The sequence below is a fragment of the Urtica dioica genome, chromosome 1 (assembly GCF_054948205.1).
Source record: "Urtica dioica subsp. dioica isolate 48M chromosome 1, U.dioica_male_clone48M_v1_H2, whole genome shotgun sequence".
In the NCBI taxonomy this organism is placed as follows: Eukaryota; Viridiplantae; Streptophyta; class Magnoliopsida; order Rosales; family Urticaceae; genus Urtica; species Urtica dioica.
This window is the reverse complement of record NC_142756.1, coordinates 42198938-42218914: the sequence shown is the minus strand read 5'-3', so window position 1 is coordinate 42218914 and position 19977 is coordinate 42198938. Positions and strand designations below refer to the sequence as shown.

Here is a 19977-nt window from a genome sequence, read left to right as displayed (position 1 = left end):
GTTAATTTAAAATATATTAAGGTAAGGAAAAATCTCGGAATAAATAAAGGAATTATCGAGTTTATCTCGACTAATAAATTATTTCCGAGGAAATATTCCGGAAATTAATTTAAGAAATAAATTCTCAAGGACGAGAATTAATTCCGAGAAACCTTAAATATATTTTAATTAATTTAGAACGAACGAGAAAATTCTCGGTTCGAATCATATAATTATAATCCCTTCGGTTATGGGTTTAATTAAATAATTATATGAAGAGGACTTGGTTGTGATGATTTTTAAGGGACCCATTTGAAAGAAAACAAGGAAAAGAGATTGGTTTGTGAATAATAGGATAAGGATTGCCACGTGACGTTCTTATCCCCTCTTTCTCTTATCTTCTTCACGTGCACTATATCTTCTCTTCTTCTCCTTCTTCACGCGGTCACCTGCAAAGGATAACAAAGAAGAAAAAAAAAATTCAAGCAACAAAAGCTTCAGTCATCTTCAAGCTTCACCAAGCCTTACCTTCACCGCCATCTTCTCTCTCTCTTCTCCTTCCTTTCTCCTCTTCGCGCGCTGTCGGCCGAGCTCTCCATCGCCGCGCGTTCCAGCTGAGGAAGAACGAGGTCGCCGTGAGTTGTGTGGACACCGGAGCTAGCGTGACCACCGGAGAAGGGTTGAGTAAGGACCGGAGAAGCTTATTTCGTGATTGAAAGTAAGGAATTTCTTCTCCTTGGTTTGTGTTGTTGGCCCGTCTAGGGCCAACGGGAACAAGGTCATCTCTTCGACCCACATGGCTGGTACGAGATCTTGGGCGGCGAAACCCTGACTCAACCAGGAGCCGGCCCAAACCAATGGCCAAGTCAAAACCCAGCCACGGGCCGAGTCAATGGCTCACCCGGCCATTGGCTGGGTCAAATGGCTCACTCGGCCATTGGACAGTTCACTCGGCCAATGGCCGAGTGAACCCCTCAGCCACCAAGACAGTTCACTCGGCCATTGGCCGAGTGAACCTTCCAGCAGTTCACTCGGCCAATGGCCGAGTGAACCCCTCAGCCACCAAGGCAGTTCACTCGGCCATTGGCCGAGTGAACCTTCCAGCAGTTCACTCGGCCAATGGCCGAGTGAACCCTTCAGCCGCAAAGACAGTTCACTCGGCCATTGGCCGAGTGAACCTTCCAGCAGTTCACTCGGCCAGTGGCCGAGTGAACCCTTCAGCCGCCAAGACAGTTCACTCGGCCATTGGCCGAGTGAACCTTCCAACAGTTCACTCGGCCAATGGCCGAGTGAACCTCCCTGCTGCCTCAGCAGTTCACTCGGCCATTGGCCGAGTGAACCTCGGCCGGCCCAAGACCTTCACTCGGCCAATGGCCGAGTGAACCTCACCACCATGTTCACTCGGCCATTGGCCGACCCAACCTCCTCCAATGCCGACCCAAGCATTCTCACTCGGCCAAGGGGTCTTCAAACCACCCCTTGGCTGCCTATAAATACCAAGGCACCCCCCTTGGTCCAGTTAATCCATTCTTGAGTACTGAAACGCTGCCGAACTCGTACCTCGCTCGTTTCTCTCAAGCTTTGGCCTCTAAACACCCCTAAAACCTCCATACTCCACCTCAATCACACTAATGTTGAGCGTCGGAGAGGTAAACAGAGGCAACCCCTCTGTTTCCCCTTTGTAGTTCACGTGTTCTCTACTCCTTTTCAGGTACTCTGACGAACTCAAGGGACATCCACAGCTAAGGGACGACTTGGAATACCAAGTCCGACACGCTCGAGTCAAGACGAGACCACTTGGTCCGGCCTTGGGTCTAACCGTCTTTGGCTCCTAAATCGTTGTCCGAAAAACAGCGACAACATTTTGGCGCTAGAAGGAGGGGATCTCTCGACCTTGGCAACACATCCCCTCTACCAGTCTACTTCTCACTTCTACGACTCTCGAGAGATGAGTCGTAGCCCCGCCACCTCCGTGGGCGCCCGAGCGACTAGCTCGAGGCGCGACCTCCAAAGTTCCGCGCACCGTCTCGAAGGGCAACCTCATGATAATGAAAGCCAGCCCCGAGACCCGGCGAATGACCCCGAGGCCGCAGTCCGAGAGGACACGGTTCGAAGGCTCGCCGAACTCCTAGACCGCCCCGGCGTCATCGGCGCGCTCATCGCCGACCTCCTCGACTCCAACAACGTCGGCAACATCAACCACGAGACCAACCTCGACCTCGCTATTCACGAAAGTGGACACGCGCGCACGCCTCCAAGGGGACACCCTCGGGCGGCCGCGTCAAAACGTCAACTTTCTGGTGAGCACGCACACACGCCCTCAAGGGGACACCCTCGGGCGACCACGTCAAGGCATCAAAGCTCGCACAATGCCCGAGGACGCTCGACCTCGAGGTCCCGAAAGGGACGCTCCAAGCTCACCATCCGCGTCCAAAACCCTTGTGAAGGTGACGACGTCGATGGTCTCGGCCTCCGCCAAAGGCGTCGCCTGAGTGATGCGCCCTTAACAAGGGTGATAGGGACGGCCTCCGGAGACTTGAGAGACCGCCTCAACTCTCAAAGAAAGGATCCCGAGTTCGACTTGAGAGAAAAGCTCAACGCCCGACGCGAGACCGCGATCATCTTGGGGCAGCAACCACCCAACATTGATCGAGCACTCGATCAAGAGCACGCAGCCACGCTTGTGACGCCGGCCGTTGGTCCCGAGTCACGAAGGAAAAGGCGCCGGAAAGGTCAAGTCCCTAACGACCACCCTTCTCCAGCCCCGAAGCGATCCTTCGTCCCGCTCAACACAACGCCCGACCGGATCCTGCGCTTACGCCGCGAAGAGCTGGGAAGCCCCGCTCCACTCACAAAAGACCCCGCGAAGCGAGATCGAAGTCGGTTCTGCGAATACCACAAAGATCACGGGCACGCGACGGTCGAATGCAAGCAGCTCAAGAAGCGAATTGATTCCCTAATTCGAGTTGGGAATCTCAGGGAATTCGTCGCATCTACTAGCAAGCCATGATGGTCGCGACTTCGACGTTCACGCCCGAACTCGATCGGCTTCGTGGTCACTTTCATTTCAAAAGTGTAATTTCCTTTTTTCAAAGAAGGCCAAGTGCCATGACAAGCTGTAATAACCCCCTTATTGCAATAAAGAGTTATTTTACACATGAAAAAATGCTATTGCATACCTCTAACGCGAGAGTTTCTCAACCTTTGTCTCACAAACGCAAGAAACTCGGGGGGCTAACAGGGACCAACGCTCAATCAAAACGCTCAATCAAAAAACAATTCAACAACAACTCAAAAAATAAAAATAAGAGAGACTCTTCACATGTCTCCTCGAGATGAATTCATTCCTCGAGTCGAGCTACGAGTCCGCGAGTCGACCAATACTCCTCGCGACGACTCTTCACGAAACTCCTCGTGCAGGGTCTACGTGAGCCCTCGAGTCGAGTTCAAGTCCACGAGTCGACTGATACTCCTCGTGCCAACTCTTCACATGTCTCCTCGAGATGAATTCATTCCTCGAGTCGAGCTACGAGTCCGCGAGTCGACCAATACTCCTCGCGTCGACTCTTCACGAAACTCCTCTTGCAGGCTCTACATGAGTCCTCGAGTTGAGTCCCAAGCCCACAAGTCAACTAACTATTCCTCGTGCAGGCTCTACATGAGCCCTCGAGTTGAGTCTTGAGTTCGCGCTCGCCGCCCAGCTCGTCGGCCGAAAGGCAACGAGTTACAAATGGGTTCAAGGCTTGCGTCCGCCAGGGCGTATCTGGTCAAGCCAGCGCCCACGGGAAACCTCGCCACACAAATGTGGCATCGCGCTCGCCGCCCAGCTCGTCGGCCGAAAGGCAACGAGTTCCAAATGGGTTCAAGGCTTGCGTCCGCCAGGGCGTATCTGGTCAAGCCAGCGTCCACGGGAAACCTCGCCACACAAATGTGGCATCGCGCTCGCCGCCCAGCTCGTCGGCCGAAAGGCAACGAGTTACAAATGGGTTCAAGGCTTGCGTCCGCCAGGGCGTATCTGGTCAAGCCAGCGCCCACGGGAAACCTCGCCACACAAATGTGGCATCGCGCTCGCCGCCCAGCTCGTCGGCCGAAAGGCAACGAGTTACAAATGGGTTCAAGGCTTGCGTCCGCCAGGGCGTATCTGGTCAAGCCAGCGTCCACGGGAAACCTCGCCACACAAATGTGGCATCGCGCTCGCCGCCCAGCTCGTCGGCCGAAAGGCAACGAGTTACAAATGGGTTCAAGGCTTGCGTCCGCCAGGGCGTATCTGGTCAAGCCAGCGCCCACGGGAAACCTCGCCACACAAATGTGGCATCGCGCTCGCCGCCCAGCTCGTCGGCCGAAAGGCAACGAGTTACAAATGGGTTCAAGGCTTGCGTCCGCCAGGGCGTATCTGGTCAAGCCAGCGTCCACGGGAAACCTCGCCACACAAATGTGGCATCGCGCTCGCCGCCCAGCTCGTCGGCCGAAAGGCAACGAGTTACAAATGGGTTCAAGGCTTGCGTCCGCCAGGGCGTATCTGGTCAAGCCAGCGTCCACGGGAAACCTCACCACACAAATGTGGCATCGCGCTCGCCGCCCAGCTCGTCGGCCGACAGGCAACGAGTTACAAATGGGTTCAAGGTCTGCGTCCAGAATAAAGACGCGCAAATCGATTATGCCTTCGTTGGCAAGTCGAGAAAAGTAAGACGCGCACAAAACAAACAAAGACGTGCAAATCGATTATGCCTTCGTTGGCAAGTCGAGAAAAGTAAGACGCGCACAAAACAAACAAAGACGTGCAAATCGATTATGCCTTCGTTGGCAAGTCGAGAAAAGTAAGACGCGCACAAAACAAAAAAGACGTGCTAATCGATTATGCCTTCGTTGGCAAATCGAGAAAAGTAAGACGCGCACTAAACGACGAAGACGTGCTAATCGATTATGCCTTCGTTGGCAAATCGAGAAAAGTAAGACGCGCACAATACGAAAAAGACGTGCTAATCGATTATGCCTTCGTTGGCAAGTCGAGAAAAGTAAGACGCGCATGACACAAAAAAGACGTGCAAATCGATTATGCCTTCGTTGGCAAGTCGAGAAAAGTAAGACGCGCACTACACAAAAAAGACGTGCAAATCGATTATGCCTTCGTTGGCGAGTCGAGAAAAGTAAGACGCGCACCACACAAAGAAGACGCGCAAATCGATTATGCCCTCATTGGCAAGTCGAGAAAACAAGACGCGCACAACACAATAAAGCCGTGCTAACCGATCACGCCCTCATCGGTAGATCGAGAAAATGAGCCACGCACGATCAACCCGAAACAAAAAGTCGTCCCTCGCGACGCACAAAGGCCGTCCCTCGCGACGCGCGAAGGCCATTCCTCATGGCACGGACCCGAGAGCGTTCATCCCGCACCCGTATAAAGGCGTAGATTTTGAGTTTCCACTCGATCTACGCTCGACCGGAAACTCGGGGGGCTAATGTTGTTGGCCCGTCTAGGGCCAACGGGAACAAGGTCATCTCTTCGACCCACATGGCTGGTACGAGATCTTGGGCGGCGAAACCCCGACTCAACCAGGAGCCGGCCCAAACCAATGGCCAAGTCAAAACCCAGCCACGGGCCGAGTCAATGGCTCACCCGGCCATTGGCTGGGTCAAATGGCTCACTCGGCCATTGGACAGTTCACTCGGCCAATGGCCGAGTGAACCCCTCAGCCACCAAGACAGTTCACTCGGCCATTGGCCGAGTGAACCTTCCAGCAGTTCACTCGGCCAATGGCCGAGTGAACCCCTCAGCCACCAAGGCAGTTCACTCGGCCATTGGCCGAGTGAACCTTCCAGCAGTTCACTCGGCCAATGGCCGAGTGAACCCTTCAGCCGCCAAGACAGTTCACTCGGCCATTGGCCGAGTGAACCTTCCAGCAGTTCACTCGGCCAGTGGCCGAGTGAACCCTTCAGCCGCCAAGACAGTTCACTCGGCCATTGGCCGAGTGAACCTTCCAACAGTTCACTCGGCCAATGGCCGAGTGAACCTCCCTGCTGCCTCAGCAGTTCACTCGGCCATTGGCCGAGTGAACCTCGGCCGGCCCAAGACCTTCACTCGGCCAATGGCCGAGTGAACCTCACCACCATGTTCACTCGGCCATTGGCCGACCCAACCTCCTCCAATGCCGACCCAAGCATTCTCACTCGGCCAAGGGGTCTTCAAACCACCCCTTGGCTGCCTATAAATACCAAGGCACCCCCCTTGGTCCAGTTAATCCATTCTTGAGTACTGAAACGCTGCCGAACTCGTACCTCGCTCGTTTCTCTCAAGCTTTGGCCTCTAAACACCCCTAAAACCTCCATACTCCACCTCAATCACACTAATGTTGAGCGTCGGAGAGGTAAACAGAGGCAACCCCTCTGTTTCCCCTTTGTAGTTCACGTGTTCTCTACTCCTTTTCAGGTACTCTGACGAACTCAAGGGACATCCACAGCTAAGGGACGACTTGGAATACCAAGTCCGACACACTCGAGTCAAGACGAGACCACTTGGTCCGGCCTTGGGTCTAACCGTCTTTGGCTCCTAAATCGTTGTCCGAAAAACAGCGACAACAGTTTGATTCATGATTAGGGTTCATAGATCCATTTTTTGGGGTTTTTGAATCCGAGTTGAATCTGAGATTTTGGTTGGTTTTGTTTGTTCTTTGAGCTTGGTTGTTGTTGATTATGAGATGAATTTGATGATTGAACTCGTTTTCTTGTGTGGTTTGATTTTGGACGAAATCTGAGAGTAAATGGACGTGGACAGATCAGTAGCGGTTTAATTTGGATTTGTTGATATTTTTCCTGGATAGTAGACGTTATGGGCTTTCTAAAATGACCAAGAACGTTAAAATCCATTGAGTATTGATCTAGTTATGAATTTTTGAAATCTGGTATGCAAAGCTGTGAACTGCTGAATTCCAGAACAGCGACCCAATATTGCGGGCTGTTTTTGATGTAGCTATTCTGTTCATATGTAGGCTTATAATATATCGTTAGAAAGGTACGGAAGTTAGTTACGTTCTGAAACTGGAATCGTTGGATTTCGAGTTGTATAGCTCGAGTTATGATGCATGTTTTAGTCGCTGGTCAAACCAGTCCGATTATGTGCAAATTTTGATTATGGGTTTGAATCGGGGACTTGAGTCGAGATTGTGCAATTGTTTGTGTATGTTTGGCATCGATGAGGATATGATGTGCCTTGTGTTTGAATATGGATACGAGTGTTTGTGCACGTTTGGTTGTAGGATTGCTCGTTGCGTCTCCGGAATTGTTTGGTTGTGTGACTTGCTTAGGTCCGGATTTTGAATAGAGTATGTTTCCGGGATCGTTGAATTGTCTCGAGGAATTTAGTTTTGATTTCGGAAATTTATGGGATTTTGGAATCATGAATTTGACTAGTTATCGGATTCCACGAAAGGGATTACAGAATTAGACGGACGAGTGGGAACCGACAGAGTCAGGCAACGAAGCAGGAATTTGAAGTTTCGAGGAAAGTGTTATCGATGTTAAAACTCGATTAACTCTTCCTTTGATGTTTCGACAAGTGTCAAGTATTCCGGAGAACGTGAAATGCAAGACATCGCTGGAAGTTGTCGAACTTTCTGTCGAGCTGTTCCAGGTAAGCGTGGAGACATAAGTCAACTACTTACCAAGGGAATAATCCTGTTTACGTGCATTTTCGTGTTAATAATAATAAAGGGTAGGAAAAGCCTTAAAAGACACAAACATTGAAGATTAAGGCTTCGGCCACTCTTTATGGAAAATTTTAGTCGGGTTTTTACCCATAGGTTCAAACGCTAACTTGAACCAGCCACGTTGCTACTTTGTTGTAGTTAGATCCCTCTGCTAACCATAGGCTTTGGCTAGATCTGAGGTGACAGGAGAGCAAGTTGGACTCTCGGATTCGAGCCGAGGGTAGAAGTACCAGGAGTCACGTCCTGAGTCTTCAACCTAAAACACTTAACGAGCATGAAAGGGAAACAATAATTCTTTCGGGATTTAACCCGAGACGCTCTCCTGTATATGCTTAGTTGTGTACTCTATACGCTAGAGTACCCAAAGATTAAAAACGTTGTCGGTGGTACCTACAAGTCACTGACTTGTATGAAGCGGATTTAGAAATCCGTGCGCTGAGTACTCTTTACGCAATGGGTGAAGGTCGCGATTCGCGAGCTCATTGTGGGACTGGAGACTCGACGGTAGCTAATGCAGGAACCGTACGGCGGAATGGGTGAAGGTCGCGATTCGCGAGCTCATTGCCGGCAAGAGCCCAGTAGGCGCGGACGTCCTAATGAGAAGGAAATGGTACCACTAGTGGATCCCAGACAAAACGAAAACTCTAGGCTAGCGGAAGACGGCTGCTCGAAGTCTGAAGTTGGTCTCTTGCCATTCCGGAGGTTAGAACATAGAAATGTATGACCTTGCGGAGTGACAAGTGTTAGCTAGGATGTGATCACACATTATGCATGCTAGAGAATTAGCGGAAATGGCATCCTGCATTCTTATGTGATTGTTTGCACGTCACATGGCTCTGCATTAGATGTTTTACTTTCATAGGTTCGACTCCCGCTTACTGAGTCAATCGACTCATAGCTTTATGACCCTTGGTAATGTAGATAAGGGTAAGGCGGCGATGTGAGCAATGGAAACGAAGATCGAAGACCGAGACCGAGCACGTATTGCCTTGACCTATGGGCTATGGGGTTTCTTAACCGGGGGTTAGTATCTTTTGTTAAAACATTCCGGAATGTATTTGTATAGGAGTCGCTATAAGACTCTAAGTTATAAAAGCGAAAAATTTCCCCGGATTTTCGCAAACTATTTTAATATATATAAAAGTATTATGATCTATTGTTTAATATGTATGATATTGGAGTTGATCGGTCGCGGGTCGTGGGCGAGCTGAAGCTCGCGGTCGTGACAGATTTTGTGGTATCAGAGCCCCAGGTTTAGCCGTTTCTGTAGACTTGGGATACGTGTTCTCGGTATAGGTCACGAGTATGCCATGTGATAGTGTTTTGCTTAGAGTCGACCTGTCTAGAGATAGGTTTGACATGATGCAGGATGAGTTGCTATGAGTTAGATCTCTCCTCCCCGATGAGATTCATATTTATAACGATGCGGTCACGCAAATTGCTCCGACTGCAAGTACGTTCAGTGTCGTGAGAGGCACCACCACATAGGGGCCGGTGGATCGGTTTGACTTGTGAGTGGATGAGTGTCGTCTCGACGCTTCACTGCTTTCGTACGAGTATCGCGATGACCCCTCCTTATTGGCCAACGTTGAGTCGATGAACTTGTTTCACCGTTGACGACAATGTCAGCCGATATTGGAAGATGTTCCAAAAGGTGATATCATGCACGTTCGGGGCCAGGGGAGAGGGACAAATGGGAGGAACAAGCTTACGGATTCTACTAGCTCGGGTTGGAATCGGTTGTCCTATATGGAAATCGATTGTCCAGGAGATTGTGGACCGATGTCCAATGTGCTCGAGTATAGACTCCAGCGAGGTATCGAGTATTGGGAGCTGTGTGTAAAGCTCCAATATCTGACGCTGGAATCTGATTGTCCCTCGTATGTTGTCTTGCAATAGCAGACTGAGTTCCTCGTCATGAAGCGATGTGGTATATGAGTACCATACCCCCGATGAGATTATTTTTATGGTGGTTGTTCCGCATGATGACGAGAGGGTTGAATTTGACGAGGGAGATTTCGAGGAGGATCCCGCTGAGCCTTTGGCTGACCCAGTTGCATAGACGTTTGCTTGTCAACCACGAGAGTGGTTGCTTTGTGTGTGTAACAAGAGAACTAGCGTTTTGTGTTTAAGTCTCTCGTTGGACTAGGCCTTGAGAGGCTAGTTCGTCTTGGTTATGCATTCTCGTTATGGTTGATTGTGATGCTCAACCATGCCCATCCTCTTATATGTGAAAATAAGAAGGAAGTGGGGTCTAGACGAGGTACGTCTAATACCGAGAATGTTTCAGCTGCGGATCTCACAGAGATTAGACGCATCCTTAAAAGTTTGAGTTGACGCTACTCGATGAGATGAGCATAAAGAGCGTCAAACTCAAGATCTGCTCAACGGATAGAGCAGCATAACCGCACGATTGCGGATGTCTTGACGAGATTGAATGCGACACCCCAGCCAAATCCTGAACCTCCAGCTTAGGGCGAATGATGCGAGAAGCTACCACAAGTGCATGTGGATCCTCTGGAAGAATTGAACTTGAGTTACCAGACGTTGTCCCTTCGATTGGTGAGCCGGTGTATGAGAGGTTTCGAAAGCAGAAGCCTCCGACCTTTGATGGCAACGTCGACCCGGCTGTAGCTGAGAAGTGGCTGAAGAAGATCCAACAGATATGTAGCTACATGCAGCTGACAGACACAGAAAAAGTGGCGTGTGCCGTGAATCAGCTGGAGGATGAGGCCAGGAGTTGGTGGGCGATAGTGGCGTCATACGAGGATGTTCATTCTATGACGTGGGTACATTTCCTTAATCTGTTTCATGGGAAGTACTTAAGCGAAGCCAATTTATCGAACAAGGTACGTGAGTTCATGACCTTGAGTCAAGGTTCGATGTCTGTCGCTGAGTACACTACGAAGTTTGATTTGTAGGCAAGGTTCGCTCCTTCTATGGTACCCACAGATCAGACTCGTAAGATGAAGTATATGCACGAGCTTAACGTGAATGTTGTGAATCACGTGGATAGTGGAGATGTTGGGCCCCGCACTTATGCAAACGTCGTGCAAAGTGCTTTGCGCGTCGCGGGTTGGAATGGCAATGAGCATGCCCCTGCGCCGAAATCAACTGCCACAACACCTTCGGAGTCCGCTGATGCGAGTCAAGGTAGTTCGCGGAAAAGAGCGAAATTTCAGCAGAAGTGGCAGGATCGGCAACAGCAAGGAAGAGGAACGAGGTCCCAACAAAGCTCCAGTAATCGGTTCCAAGCGAGTTCGGGGAACCGTTCACGTTCGGTGAACTAGGAAAGGAACCGTGGGAACAACAAACGTTCAGGGTCATCTATGAAGAAGACCCAATCTGCTGGTGGATCACAACCGTCCCAATGCGGTAGATGCGGGATAACGCACGTAGGTGAATGTTTTTCCCGTAATCTGGTGTGCTACCGTTGCGGGAAAAAGGGTCACCTGTCGCGAGTATGCAAAACTCCGGAAGAAAGGATCCCTGCCTCGAAAAAGCCATCGAAGGCTAATGCGAGAGTGTTCTCTATACGTGAAGAGGAAGTTCGAGCGGGATCGTCCACCATCGTTGCAGGAAGAAATTCTCGTATCCGTTTGTGACGGTTACGCTTTTCGGAAATAGATATCAGTCGATGTACTGGTATGAGAATGTGCCGATTCAGGTACAGGATCGGATACTGAAGGCGACCTTGATCGAACTGGAAATGGTAGATTATGCTGTGATCCTTGGGATGGATTGGATGAGTAACTTCCATGCACTCATTGATTGCCGGAAAAAGTCGGTTTTGTTCAAAAGCCCCGGACTTGAACCGTTCCAGTTCCAAGGTTCTTCTCGGAAATCAAGTTTTCCGGTTATATCGGCGCTAAAGGCTATAAAGATGATGCATCAAGGACGCATGGGATATCTTGCAAGTATGGTAGACGTCACGAAGACGGTTAGGTCACAGCTGCAAGATATTCCAATCGTTAAGGATTTTCTTGACGTTTTTCCCGAAGATCTTCCCGGCCTGCCTCCTGATCGCGAGGTGGAGTTCAATATTGAACTCATCCCAGGTACAGCGCCAATATCTAAAACCCCATACCGTATGGCTCCAGCAGAGTTGAAAGAACTCAAAATACAGCTTCAGGATTTACATGATAAGGGGTTCATTCGACCGAGCCATTCACCATGGGGAGGGTCAGTCTTGTTCGTCAGGAAGGCAGATGGCTCCCTACGGCTCTGTATTGACTACCGTGGTCTGAACCAAGTGACAGTCAAGAACAGATATCCACTGTCGCGCATTGATGATCTTTTCGACCAACTGGCTGGAGCAACTGTTTTCTCCAAGGTCGACTTGCGTTCTGGGTACCATCAGTTGAAAGTTCGAGACGAAGACATCCCGAAAACGGCATTTCGTACTCGTTATGGTCATTACGAGTTTTTAGTGATGTCATTTGGATTGACTAACGCGCCAGCAACGTTCATGAGCTTGATGAACCGAGTGTTAGAGGATTTTTTGGATAAGTTTGTGATCGTGTTCATCGACGACATTCTAATCTACTCGAAGACTAAAGAAGGGCACGAACAGCATCTAGAGCTAGCACTAAGCAGGCTGAGGGAAAAACAATTGTATGCCAAGTTCTCCAAGTGTGAATTTTGGCTGGAGCATGTTGTTTTTCTCGGCCACGTGGTCAGTAGCGCAGGAATCATGGTAGATCCGGCCAAAGTGGAAGCTGTGAAGCAATGGAATCAGCCGAAAACGATGACTGAAATAAGAAGTTTCTTGGGCCTAGCGGGCTACTATAGAAAGTTCGTGGAGGGATTTTCTAAATTAGCCATGCCATTGACCCAATTGACTCGTAAAGGACATAAGTTCATCTGTTCGGAAACATGTGAGAAAAGTTTCCAAGAACTGAAAACTCGGTTGACAACGGCGCCAGTGCTCACAATTCCATAGGGAGAAGATGGATTCTCCATCTATTGTGATGCGTCTAAACAAGGTTTGGGTGCAGTACTGATGCAACATGGGAAAGTCATCGCATACGCCTCTCGACAGTTGAAAGATTATGAAACTCGGTACCCCCCTACACACGATCTAGAGCTTGCAGCTGTCGTTTTTGCTCTGAAAATTTGGAGACACTATCTGTATGGAGTGCATTGCGACATCTATACGGATCATAAGACGTTGAAATATCTCTTTACTCAGAATGAGCTTAACATGCGACAAGGACGTTGGATGGAACTTCTGAATGACTATGACTTTGATTTGCATTATCATCCTGGTAAGGCAAATAAAGTCGCAGATGCACTTAGCCGCAAATCTGTAGCGTCCTTAGCAAGTTTAGTTGAAACATCTCTTCAACTGAAGGACGATGTTTAGCAACTAGAACTTCAGCTGATCACTGGGAGATTAGCTGCTCTTAGCGTACGTCCGATGTTGCTGGAACAGATCAAAGATGGTCAGTACGCCGACGAATATCTTCTTGGGAAGATGTTTGAGGCTCAAAATGGTAACGTGGGTGATTTCAAGTTAGATGAGAACGATGTTTTAAGATGTAATGGAAGAGTTTGTGTGTCATCTAACGAGGAAGTCAGAAAGCAGTTAATGGTGGAAGCTCACGGGACACCATATTCGGTACATCCAGGTGTGACAAAGATGTATCAAGACTTGAAAAAGGTATATTGGTGGCCAGGAATGAAGAAAGATGTAGCTGAATTTGTTCAAAAGTGCCTAACTTGTCAACAAGTTAAGGCAGAGCATCAAAAACCAGCTGGACTGCTGCAACCACTTGAGATTCCACAGTGGAAGTGGGAGCGGATAACGATGGATTTCGTGTCAGGTTTGCCAAAAACCACAACTGGTCACGACTCAGTATGGGTCATTGTCGACAGGTTGACCAAATCAGCTCATTTTCTGCCCATCAAGACCACTCACACCGTGGATAAACTCGCTGAACTTTACATCAAAGAGATTGTTCGTCTACATGGAGTTCCTAGCTCAATCGTCTCTGACCGTGATGCTCGTTTTACGTCCAAATTTTGGAAGAGTGTACAACAACATTTGGGGACGTGACTGAAATTCAGCACTGCATTTCATCCCCAAACTGACGGTCAGAGTGAACGCACGATCCAAGTGTTAGAAGATATGCTCCGAGCGTGTGTTTTGGAGTTCCACGGCTCGTGGAGTCGTTATCTTCCCTTGGTCGAGTTTTCGTACAACAACAGTTATCAATCGACGATCGGGATGGCACCTTATGAAGCACTTTATGGGCGAAAGTGTCGCTCTCCAGTTCATTGGGATGAAGCTGGTGAGAGCGAGTTCATCGGGCCTGAATTGCTCGAGCGGACCTCCGAAACGATCAAGAAAATTCAAGCCCGGATGAAGACCGCACAAAATCGTTAGAAGAGCTACGCAGATAAGCGTAGAAGACCTCTAGAGTTTGAGGCAGGAGAGAAAGTCTTTTTGAAAGTCTCTCTGATGCGTGGTGTCATGAGATTCGGGAAGAAAGGGAAGCTCAGCCCGAGATTTGTTGGACCTTTTGAGATTCTGGAACGAGTAGGCAAGGCAGCGTATTGCCTAGCCCTACCGCCGTCTATGTCCAACCTTCATGATGTGTTTCACGCATCGATGTTGCGGAAATACATGTCTGATCCTTCACATGTACTGCAAGAGCAAGAGGTTGAGATTTCTCCTGACATCAGATATGAAGAACCAGCTGTTGAAATCCTAGATCGCAAGGAGAAAGTCTTAAGGAATAAGACTATACCTCTAGTCAAAGTACTATGGAAGAAACACTCCACAGAAGAAGCTACATGGGAGCTTAAGAGTAAAATGCAAAAGAAATACCCCGCCTTGTTCTAAGTTTCGAGGACGAAACTCTTCTAAGGGGGTAGGGATTGTAATATACAAACTTTTGCAACGCTCGACTTGTGGATTTGAATAAAATAAACGAGCTCCCGTTTGTTACAATTATGTTTTGAGTGAATGATGGATGTATAAGTTTCCCGAGTTAATTTAAAATATATTAAGGTAAGGAAAAATCTCAGAATAAATAAAGGAATTATCGAGTTTATCTCGACTAGTAAATTATTTCCGAGGAAATATTCCGGAAATTAATTTAAGAAATAAATTCTCAAGGACGAGAATTAATTCCGAGAAACCTTAAATATATTTTAATTAATTTAGAACGAACGAGAAAATTCTCGGTTCGAATCATATAATTATAATCCCTTCGGTTATGGGTTTAATTAAATAATTATATGAAGAGGACTTGGTTGTGATGATTTTTAAGGGACCCATTTGAAAGAAAACAAGGAAAAGAGATTGGTTTGTGAATAATAGGATAAGGATTGCCACGTGACGTTCTTATCCCCTCTTTCTCTTATCTTCTTCACGTGCACTATATCTTCTCTTCTTCTCCTTCTTCACGCGATCACCTGCAAAGGATAACAAAGAAGAAAAAAAAAAATTCAAGCAACAAAAGCTTCAGTCATCTTCAAGCTTCACCAAGCCTTACCTTCACCGCCATCTTCTCTCTCTCTTCTCCTTCCTTTCTCCTCTTCGCGCGCTGTCGGCCGAGCTCTCCATCGCCGCGCGCTCCAGCTGAGGAAGAACGAGGTCGCCGTGAGTTGTGTGGACACCGGAGCTAGCGTGACCACCGGAGAAGGGTTGAGTAAGGACCGGAGAAGCTTATTTCGTGATTGAAAGTAAGGAATTTCTTCTCCTTGGTTTGATTCATGATTAGGGTTCATAGATCCATTTTCTGGGGTTTTTGAATCCGAGTTGAATCTGAGATTTTGGTTGGTTTTGTTTGTTCTTTGAGCTTGGTTGTTGTTGATTATGAGATGAATTTGATGATTGAACTCGTTTTCTTGTGTGGTTTGATTTTGGACGAAATCTGATAGTAAATGGACGTGGACAGATCAGTAGCGGTTTAATTTGGATTTGTTGATATTTTTCCTGGATAGTAGACGTTATGGGCTTTCTAAAATGACCAAGAACGTTAAAATCCATTGAGTATTGATCTAGTTATGAATTTTTGAAATCTGGTATGCAAAGCTGTGAACTGCTGAATTCCAGAACAGCGACCCAATATTGCGGGCTGTTTTTTATGTAGCTATTATGTTCATATGTAGGCTTATAATATATCGTTAGAAAGGTACGGAAGTTAGTTACGTTCTGAAACTGGAATCGTTGGATTTCGAGTTGTATAGCTCGAGTTATGATGCATTTTTTAGTCGCTGTTCAAACCAGTCCGATTATGTACAAATTTTGATTATGGGTTTGAAACGGGGACTTGAGTCGAGATTGTGCAATTGTTTGTGTATGTTTGGCATCGATGAGGATATGATGTGCCTTGTGTTTGAATATCGATACGAGTGTTTGTGCACGTTTGGTTGTAGGATTGCTCGTTGCGTCTCCGGAATTGTTTGGTTGTGTGACTTGCTTAGGTCCGGATTTTGAATAGAGTATGTTTCCGGGATCGTTGAATTGTCTCGAGGAATTTAGTTTTGATTTCGGAAATTTATGGGATTTTGGAATCATGAATTTGACTAGTTATCGGATTCCACGAAAGGGATTACAGAATTAGACGGACGAGTGGGAACCGACAGAGTCAGGCAACGAAGCAGGAATTTGAAGTTTCGAGGAAAGTGTTATCGATGTTAAAACTCGATTAACTCTTCCTTTGACGTTTCGACAAGTGTCAAGTATTCCGGAGAACGTGAAAAGCAAGACATCGCTGGAAGTTGTCGAACTTTCTGTCGAGCTGTTCCAGGTAAGCGTGGAGACATAAGTCAACTACTTACCAGGGGAATAATTCTGTTTACGTGCATTTTCGTGTTAATAATAATAAAGAGTAGGAAAAGCCTTAAAAGACACAAACATTGAAGATTAAGGCTTCGGCCACTCTTTATGGAAAATTTTAGTCGGGTTTTTACCCATAGGTTCAAACGCTAACTTGAACCAGCCACGTTGCTACTTTGTTGTAGTTAGATCCCTCTGCTAACCATAGGCTTTGGCTAGATCTGAGGTGACAGGAGAGCAAGTTGGACTCTCGGATTCGAGCCGAGGGTAGAAGTACCAGGAGTCACGTCCTGAGTCTTCAACCTAAAACACTTAACGAGCATGAAAGGGAAACAATAATTCTTTCGGGATTTAACCCGAGACGCTCTCCTGTATATGCTTAGTTGTGTACTCTATACGCTAGAGTACCCAAAGATTAAAAACGTTGTCGGTGGTACCTACAAGTCACTGACTTGTATGAAGCGGATTTAGAAATCCGTGCGCTGAGTACTCTTTACGCAATGGGTGAAGGTCGCGATTCGCGAGCTCATTGTGCGACTGGAGACTCGACGGTAGCTGATGCAGGCACCGTACGGCGGAATGGGTGAAGGTCGCGATTCGCGAGCTCATTGCCGTCAAGAGCCCAGTAGGCGCGGACGTCCTAATGAGAAGGAAATGGTACCACTAGTGGATCCCAGACAAAACGAAAACTCTAGGCCAGCGGAAGACGGCTGCTCGAAGTCTGAAGTTGGTCTCTTGCCATTCCGGAGGTTAGAACATAGAAATGTATGACCTTGCGGAGTGACAAGTGTTAGCTAGGATGTGATCACACATTATGCATGCTAGAGAATTAGCGGAAATGGCATCCTGCATTCTTATGTGATTGTTTGCACGTCACATGGCTCTGCATTAGATGTTTTACTTTCATAGGTTCGACTCCCGCTTACTGAGTCAATCGACTCATAGCTTTATGACCCTTGGTAATGTAGGTAAGGGTAAGGCGGCGATGTGAGCAATGGAAACGAAGATCGAAGACCGAGACCGAGCACGTATTGCCTTGACCTATGGGCTATGGGGTTTCTTAACCGGGGGTTAGTATCTTTTGTTAAAACATTCCGGAATGTATCTGTATAGGAGTCGCTATAAGACTCTAAGTTATAAAAGCGAAAAATTTCCCCGGATTTTCGCAAACTATTTTAATATATATAAAAGTATTATGATCTATTGTTTAATATGTATGATATTGGAGTTGATCGGTCGCGGCTCGTGGGCGAGCTGAAGCTCGCGGGTCGTGACACAACTATTTGTTTAACTGTTTTCGGTTCATTTGTTCTCACCAGGGCCAGTCTAGAATTCATCTTCGGAACCGTTCAAAGCGCGATGTGCGATCGTGCCAATGCTTAGAGAATGATTGAGGCAATTAGGATAATAACACCATGGCCAAATCGACCAAGTTCCCTCATCGATGCTATGCGAGAGCATCCCAATAGTAAGCCCCTCTGAGCCTTTCACGCTATAGCCGTTTTCTTTTGAGCCATCCACATGACCAAGCCACTTAAAAATAATTCCCCTCCAAACCCTTGTTCATGAGTGATTTTGACGTTTTAGGGTGTTACTTACCTATAAATTAGGGTTGAGAGACATTTTTCTTGGTATTAAAGATGTTTTATAGGATTCGGACATTATTTCCAACTTGTGTAGTTATTTTGAAAAAAAAAAAAGTCTGAATTCCGGGAGTTGAGGTGCTAAAAATGATTGAGTTGAAAGAGATGCTGCGAGAAATACTCTTGTGAAATTAAATTATAGTTGTAAAAAAAAAAGAGAAGAAAAAAAAAAGAAGTCGGTCATTACAAAAGATCAGGTGTCCTTGTTGCTGCAAAATAGTGTTTGGTTGGGTATCAGTGCTTCGAGAGACATTGGGATTTGGAAAATGGGTAAAAAGCTCCTTAGCGTCAAATGAACTCGTGAACCTTCAGAATCCCAAATTCCCTCCGTTACTTAGCTCGCATTTAACCCCATGGCCCCATTACAACCCTTGAAAGACCTCATGACTTCGAGCAGACCCTTCGTTCAGTGGAGACGGTTTCGGAGTTTGAGCATATCATCTGGTCCTTTCAAGATACAAACTAAAACCGGGGGCAGTGGGTAAGCGAGTTGACATGCTCATTTTGCAAAAGATATACCGGGTAAAGTGATTCATTCTCATTTCCATTCGAGCAAAAAACAATAAGTACATGTGGAGCACTTTAGGAACTTGTATTTCGAGAGGTATTGGGTCGTGTGTTGGAATTGATCTAGGGTTTAAGAAAAAGTTTAACGCTTCGGTAAGCGGCGGAATTTCAAACATTTTCATTTACAAGTAAAACAGTTTTTACTAACCTAGACAAAGAGCAAGCACATGTAAATAAGACTAATATGAGCATAATAAATTTACTAACCTCTTTAGAAGCTTGAACGTTGATGAGCCTTCGGAAGGTTGAAAACGTTCGTCTCCCTCGTTGCACGTCTCTCTTCCTTTCCTCGTTAACTCGAGCAACCACGAAAGTTTCTATCACTAAATCACTCAAGATAAAAAGGAGTTAGTGTGTGGGCACTTTTAAACACTACGACTTAAGAACGAGTCTTGAAGTCGCAGAGCGAAACACTAGGTCAAATGAGGACCTAGGTGCCAAAACAATAAAAACGAAATTGAATAGAGAGAGAGAGGACAGGGGCGGCCAAGTCTAGAGAGAGAAGCTCTCTATCTCTAAAACTTTGGATGAATGAAATGTGTGGAATGAGGCTCCTATTTATAGGAGTGGTCTCACCTTCAATAAGGTAGTTTCCTCTTCTATAGAATATCACATATTGATGAGCCAATTTCCTCTTTTCTTTCATGAGGTACACGGCCAAGGCTTGCCAAGCCAGTCCTTGGATTTGTTTCCTCTTTTATTTGCTTCTCCCTTGATTCCTCATGGCCGAAATTCCCTATGCATGTCTGGGAAATTTGTTTCCTCTTTTTATTTTGGCAAGTATCATGATACATTTATGCACAAAATATTCTCTCTCTCTTTGGGTATGTTGGGCGCCTAAACCATCTAGAAAAGGCTTCTAGAAGCTTTTCCATTTGTTCATGACAACATGAAAAAGACCCATTAAGAATTTTTAATAAAATTCTTATGAAATGAAATTAATCCACAAGGCCAAATAAATCTAATTTTGGCCGAGTGTTACTTGTCATCAAATGACCATGTCAAAAAATTTATTGACATTCATTTCATCCTATGTCTCAAAAGACAAAAATACCCTTTTGATAATTTTCGTTCTTGTTTTGACTTAGCTTCCAGTTTAACTATTCCTACTCGATGTGATTCGTGACAGTGACCTCATGGACCCAAATGAACAAAGCTTGAGCTAAACACTTGAACTCAAAAGTTCATAAAACTTTTTCCAAGTCTAGCTTAATGTCAACTGACTCCACTAAAGAGTTGACATTGAAAATCTCTCGGTTCAAATGAATTTATTTTCTACTCAAGAATTCAA

The 19977-nt window shown here is 46.8% G+C and overlaps 2 long non-coding RNA genes across 5 annotated transcripts; both read left to right on the top strand.

Moving 5' to 3' along the window:
* The first annotated feature begins 424 nt into the window (after positions 1-424).
* On the top strand, positions 425-8925 carry LOC149407960 (uncharacterized). 2 transcript variants are annotated; one of them, XR_016297623.1, is made up of 3 exons: positions 425-697; positions 7409-7609; positions 8607-8925. It is a non-coding gene; the product is annotated as an uncharacterized LOC149407960 (long non-coding RNA). The 2 variants fall into 2 exon arrangements; XR_016297629.1 differs by lacking the exon at positions 7409-7609.
* A 5069-nt stretch (positions 8926-13994) lies between these two features.
* LOC149407959 (uncharacterized) lies at positions 13995-18208 on the top strand. Of its 3 annotated transcripts, XR_016297606.1 has the most exons (4): positions 13995-15377; positions 16247-16447; positions 17445-17546; positions 17796-18208. It is a non-coding gene; the product is annotated as an uncharacterized LOC149407959 (long non-coding RNA). The 3 variants fall into 3 exon arrangements; XR_016297612.1 differs by lacking the exon at positions 17796-18208 and having other exon boundaries at positions 14004-15377; positions 16228-16447; positions 17445-17760; XR_016297600.1 differs by lacking the exon at positions 17796-18208 and having other exon boundaries at positions 14031-15377; positions 17445-17760.
* Positions 18209-19977: the final 1769 nt, after the last annotated feature.